The 6767-nt window shown below is 49.7% G+C and overlaps 1 pseudogene; it reads right to left on the bottom strand.

Annotated features, from left to right (window-relative positions):
- Positions 1 to 380: 380 nt before the first annotated feature.
- Positions 381 to 1884, bottom strand: LOC112621695 (annotated as a pseudogene).
- Positions 1885 to 6767: the final 4883 nt, after the last annotated feature.

Raw genomic sequence — 6767 nt, 5'->3', positions numbered from 1 at the left:
GATCTAGGTTACTTTTCCTTTGGCAAGGGTTTTTTTTTTTTTTCTTTTTTCTTTTCTTTTCTTTTTTTTTTTTTTAACAGAGTCTTGCTCTGTTGCCCAGGCTGGAGTACAGTGGCATGTGGTCTCGGCTCACTGTAACCTCTGCCTCTTGGGTTCAAGCAATTCTCCTGCCTCAGGATCCGAGTAGCTGGGATTACAGGCGTGTGCCACCACGTCTGGCTAATTTTTGTATTTTTAGTAGAGACGGGGTTTCACCATGTTGGTCAGGCTGGTCTCGAACTCCCAACCTCGTGATCCGCCCGCCTCAGCCTCCCAAACTGCTGGGACTACAGGTGTGAGCCACCACACCCAGCGTAAGGGCTTTCTTTATCAGAAGAGCATTACGCTTGACTGCCAACTTTGGCTGATAATTTACTGATAAGATTCATAATCTTTGCGTTGCTCTGGTATTTTGACACATTTGCTGGGTTCTGAGCCACATCCTGGAAGGCCACCATAACTTCTGGATCCTGCATGGCTGCAAGAACCTCTGGATCACTAAGAATTTCATTGAGTCCAGGGATTCCGGCCATTCCAGCCATGCCTCCTCCCATCCCAGACATTCTTCCGGGAAAATGACCAGGCACTCCCCCAGGAAAGCCACCTGGAAAAGAGCCACACTGAGCTCCTGACTGTCGTCTGGCTTCTTCCTCCCTCCGGCCTCTCTCACGCTCTTCTTGAGCCTTCTTAACTGTTTCTATTCTTTCTTTCATCTTCACGTTTTCGCTCATACTTTCTCCGATGTTCTGCAACTTTCTGTGCCCCAGGTTGAACTTCTTTCAGCATTGCACTAGCATCTTCATCATAATCCAATTTACAGGCAAGTCTGTGTGCTTTCCCTCACCACTTGTAAGGCTGAGCTGAATCAGGATTTATTTTTTTTTTTTAGATGGAGTCTCGCTCTGTCACACAGGTTGGAGCGCAGTGGCGCAATCTTGGCTCACTGCAACCTCCACAACCCAGGTTCAAGCAATTCTCTGCCTCAGCCTCCTGAGTAGCTGGGATTACAGGCGCTTACCTCCACGCCCAGCTAATTTTTGTATTTTTAGTAGAGATGGGGTTTTACCTTCTTGGCCAAGCTGGTCAGAACTCTGACCTCATGATCCACCCGCCTCGCCCTCCCAGTGCTGGGATTACAGGCGTGAGCCACCGTGCCTGGCCCAGGATTTATATCAATGGCTCTATCACAGTCTCAGATGGCAGCATTTGGCTTCTATAATTTGACAAAGACACTGGCCCTCTTGGCATACAAAATGACCAAGTGAGGATTCAGCTTGATGGCATCTGTGAACAAGTCAATGGCTTTCTGCAGTTCACCATCATTTAGGGCTTCAATAGCAGTCACTTTCTTATCATTTGCCTGATCCATCATCTCCTCTTATCTCTGCATTCTCATCTCCCATTTCTTGAGGGGCATCAGTGCCTCTTTCAATCACACCTTCATTGTCAATTTCTAGATCACTTTCCTCACTTGACGGTTTGTCTGCCTTTAAGTCTTCCTCCACCTTCTTACTGTCAGGTGTTTCTTCCTTGGTATTTTCTTCTGATTTAGCTTTCTGAGTAGCAGGTGGTACTTTACCCCCATGCTCTCCACTCACTCCCTCAGGAAGCGTATTTCCTCGGTGTGCAGAACACTCGGATCCTGCTTACACATTTTCACAAAGGCCCGAAGCTTGTTCACTTTGCTGGCGTCCACAGTCGGGAGGCGGTGGGCGAGGCTGAGGAGCTGCGGCCCGGTTCCAGACCCAGGCGCTGGCTTGGCGTGACCGTGCAAAAGGTGACTTTTGGTAATTATTATTAGGCGTTTTCCCTTATCCAGACCTGAGGCCTGGATTCAGCCCCCATGGGGCAGAGTGAGACACCATCGACCTCATGGGGTTAGTTCAGGGCTGCAATTAAACGATACACACGAACATGTATTGCAAATGAATGTAAGAGGTAAAGACTAGAGAAAGCTACCTCCAGATCGCTTTTCAAATATGCCCGGACCTTGCTTCACATTTTAGGGGATAAAAGCAGGGTTCTTTTTTTCCCTCACATTCTATGATCCAATTAAATAGGTATCCAAAGTTGTATGAATAAGCATTGTTTCCTGTGGTTTTTAAAACTGTATTTTCATTTTGGTTCTTTTTTTTTTTTTTTTTTTTTTTGGAGACAAGGTCTCGCTCTGTTGCCCAGGCTGGAGTGCAGTGGTGTGATCTCGGCTCACTGCAACCTCTGCCTCCTGGGTTCAAGCGATTCTCCTGCCTCAGCCTCTCAAGTAGCCGGGATTACAGGCGCAGGCCACTAGGTTCAAATAATTTTTGTATTTTTAGTAGAAATGGGATTTCACCATGTTGACCAGGCTAGTTTCGAACTCCTGGCCTCAAGCGACCCACCCGCCTAGGCCTCTCAAAGTGCTGGGATTACAAGCATGAGCCACCACGCCCGGCCTTGTATTTTCATTTTGATTGGGGCAAAAATACAACCTTTAAATCTTTTTTTCCCCCAACTTTTATTTTAGATTCAAGGGGTACATGTGCAGGTTTGTGAGCTGGACATATGGTGTGATGCCGAGGTTTGGGGTAGACATGATTCCTTCCCCCAAGTGCTGAGCACAGTATCCAACCGTTTTTCAACCTTGCCCTTCTCCCTCCCCCATCTAGGAGTCCCCAGGGTCTACTGTTCCCATCTTTATGTCCATAAGTACCCAATGTCTAGCTCCCACTTACAAGTGAGAACATGCAACCGGCCAGGTGTGGTGGCTCACGTCTGTAATCCCAGCACTTTGGGAGGCTGAGGTGGGTGGATCACTTGAGGTTGGGAGTTCGAGACCAGCCTGACCAAAATGGAGAACCCTCCCCCCATCTCTATCAAAAATACAAAATTAGCCGCGGGTAGTGGCGCATGCCTGTGATCCCAGCTACTCGGGAGGCTGAGGCAGGAGAATCTCTTGAACCTGGGAGGCCGAGGTTGCCGTGACCCGAGATTGCGCTATTGCACTCCAGCCTAGGCAACAAGAGCGACATTCCATCTCAAAAAAAAAAAAAGGTTAGATAATGCATATTTGGTTTGTTTTCAGTTCCTGTGTTAATTCACTTAGGATAATGGCCTCCAGCTGCATCCTTGTTGCTGCAAAGGACTCCACACCTTTAAATCTTTATTTTCCCTGGTTTGGCTTTGGAAACAACAGGTTACAGCCTTTCTGAAGCCCCATCCCATTCTTCACTCTTTCCCAGTTTATTAACCAACAGGTGACACCAATGGCCTCTGACAGCCTCGACCCTGGAATCCTGAGCAGACGCCCAGGAACCTGTGCCCGGCACATTCGCAGGGCAGAGCGAATTCACATCAAGCTCCCAAACACACACTGTTGTTGCTGTTGTGTTATGTAATTTTAGTCATTATTTCGTTTACAAGCTGTGAGCACACAGAGCTACTCTGGTTCCGCCCTTGGATCGCCGCTCACGAGCTGCGGAGGCCCACCTGGGCATCCCGAAGTGCTGAGATTACAGGCGTGAGCCAACGCCCCCCGCCGGAATGTTTTTGAGTCACATCTCCCGAGTCTCCTGCTCTCTCCAGCCTTGCGTTGCCTTCGTGGCCTCAAGGCCCCCGCCTCGGAAAACTTCCGCGTCCCCTCTTTGCCTCCGCAAGCCTGCGTGGGAGCGCGGTCCCGCAGCGCTTTGCTTTCCTGTTACGTGCGGTCGCCCTCTAGTGACAACAAGGACGCACTGCTACGTTCCCACGCGAAGGCTTCCACCGCTGCGGCTCTGGGGCTTCTGGTCTGCGCAGGAGAACTCTGCGGCGCCGCAGTGCACCTCATCCGGACTCTGGTGAGGAGCATCACTGGGGGCCCTTGGCTCTTCGGCAACACGCGGCCTGGGGCCGACTCCCCAGAGGAAGGCTGGTCTAATGCAAACACTGGATCATGTTGACTGAATCCCCAGCGTCTCCAGAGCAGACGACTTGTCTGGAAGTCCCGCGGGCTTAGGAAATCCCATCGTTTGTTGGCAGGTGGGAAAGGTGTTCAGAGATGGGGCCGGGTGCGGTGGCTCACGCCTGTAATCCCAGCACTTTGGGAAGCCGAGGCGGGCAGAGCACTTAAGGCCAGGTGTTCGAGACTAGCTTGACAAACATAACGAATCCCCGTCTCTATTAAAAATGCAAAAATTAGCCCTGTGTAATGGTGCACGACTGTAATACCAACTACTTGGGAGGCTGAGGCAGGAGAATCCTTTGAACCCAGAAGGTGGAGGTTGCAGTGAACCGAGATCACACCACTGCACTCCAGCCTGGGCAACAGAGCCAGATTCCATCTCAAAAACAAAAACAAAACTGTTCAGGGAGACAAGGATATGAGAGGGGGCTCCAGCACTGACTAGAAGGCCTGCCCCCTGCCCTCCCTGAAGGCACCTCCATTATAGACCCTGAAGACAGGGAGAGCAGAACTCCTAGGTCCCAGAACAGTCTCTTCAGAGCTATTCAGAACTACCTCGCTCCCCACCACCCTTCCCACAGGCACAGCCACCAGGAGCAAGCACCTTCTGCACCCAGCAAGCATCCAGGCAAGGGACAAACTCCCAAGGGGAAGGAGGTTTTGGTGGCCAAAACAGACCCTGAGTTAGCTTAGCGGCCAGAGAAACAGATCTGCAGAAGGCCAGGTGGTCCTGGTCAGCGCACCTGAGCCACCACAGGCCTTGCCGAGGTCACCCCTTCAACTTTTGAAATACATTTTCTGCATCATCATTGTGAAGACCTCTCAAAAGTGACGATAGCTTCAACACCTGTTTTTTTTGTTTGTTTTTGTTTTGAGACAGAGTCTTGCTCTGTCGCCCAGGCTAGAGTGCAGTGGCCGGATCTCAGCTCACTGCAAGCTCGGCCTCCCAGGTTTACACCATTCTCCTGCCTCAGCCTCCCGAGTAGCTGGGACTACAGGCGCCTGCCACCTCACCCGGCTAGTTTTTTTGTGTTTTTAGTAGAGACGGGGTTTCACCATGTTAGCCAGGATGGTCTCTATCTCCTGACTTCGGCCTCCCAAAGCAACGCCTGTTTTAGTTGATGTGTTTTGCTTGCAGAAATGTGAAAGTTTTCTGCCTGAATATCACAGTGTGCCATTCTCAAGCGCTATGATCAGACTAGCTCTCATGCTGGCTGAGTCAGGGTATTTAACTCTGGTATTAAATCTGGATAAAAGCCATCCATCATCTCAGTTTGGGGCTCTGAAGAATCGGATAGAAAACAGCCCTCCCTGGCCGGGCGTGGTGGCTCACACCTGTAATCCCAGCACTTTGGGAGGCCGAGATGGGCGGATCACGAGGTCAGGAGATCGAGACCATCCTGACTAACACAGTGAAACCCCATTTCTACTAAAAATACAGAAAAAATTAGCCGGGCGCGGTGGCGGGGGCCTGTAGTCCCAACCACACGGGAGGCTGAGGCAGGAGAATGGCGTGAACCCGGGAGGCGGAGCTTGCAGTGAGTGGAGATGGCGGCACCGCACTCCAGCCTGGACAACAAAGCGAGACTCTGTCTCAAAAAAAAAAAAAGAAAGAAAGAAAACAGCCCTCCCATGCCCTGTGACAGCCTCCTGGGCAAAAAAGCAGTGGACTCAGTAAGCCAGCTGGTAGAGCTCCCGCCTGGAACCAGGGCTCCTTCTGTTGTTGCTCATGAGTGGGTTTCAGGTTGTGACCCCCTGAAACGGAAATGTATAGGTATTTACTAGGGAGAAGTTTCCCAACTTTTACTGGCATTTTCAAGGAATCTATATACAAACCAATTTGGAACTACTTCCCTAGGAACTCCCATTACCCACGAGTAAAATAGTAAACTGATTTTTCCTGAAGTGTAAAAGGTTCATCACGAAACTAGAATTGTTAGCAATGAAAGCAAAATCTTTAAACTTGACAGTGGTCGATTTCCCAAGCTGGGCCTTGAAATTCCTGTCAAGGTTACATATGTGGATTTATAAAGTGCAGTCTGAGCCCCTGTGATCACAAAATGGCAAATGATTTTGTCCTCAGGGGCCTGGTGTCTCTGATGGGTACTCAGTAGTAGGGGTGTCTATTCCCTTAGGGAGGAGGGTGGACCTTGGTGGATCCATGGACTTGGTCCCAAGATTGTTAGAGATGTTAGATTTGTCCCTTAGAAGGTCACCTCTATATGTCGGAGGTAGTGGCTCATGCCTGTAATCCCAGCACTTTGGGAGGCTGAGGTGGGAGGATCACTTGAGCTCAGGAGCTCCAGACCAGTCTGGGCAACATGGTAAAACCCTGTCTCTACTAAAAAAAAATAAAAAAAAATAAAAAAAAAAATAACCTGGTGTGGTAGCACACACCTGTAATCGCAGCTACTCAGGAGGCTGAGGCATGAGAACCATTTGAACCTGGGAGGCGGGGATTGTAGTGAGAAGAGATTGAGTCACTGCACTCTAGCCTGGGCACAGAGTAAGACTCTTGTTTCAAAAAAAAAAGAGAAGGTCACATCTATAGAAGGTTTTTGTTCACTTCAGCCAGAGCTAAGTGATGGCTGACAATTTCCACTTGGCTGACGCACTCACAATATTTTTTTGTTTTTGTTTTGTTTTTGAGACGGGGTCTTGCTCTGTCACCCAGGCTAGAGTGCACTGGCACAATCTCGGCTCACTGCAACCTCCGCCTCCTGGGTTCAAGCAATTCTCCTGCCTCAGCCTCCTAAGTAACTGGGATTACAGGTGCCTGCCACCACGAATGGCTAATTTTTGTATTTTTAAT

Source organism: Theropithecus gelada, chromosome 3 (genome assembly GCF_003255815.1).
Source record: "Theropithecus gelada isolate Dixy chromosome 3, Tgel_1.0, whole genome shotgun sequence".
In the NCBI taxonomy this organism is placed as follows: domain Eukaryota; kingdom Metazoa; phylum Chordata; class Mammalia; order Primates; family Cercopithecidae; genus Theropithecus; species Theropithecus gelada.
Note: the sequence above shows the minus strand (reverse complement) of the source record. Positions and strands in the feature narration are given on the sequence as shown.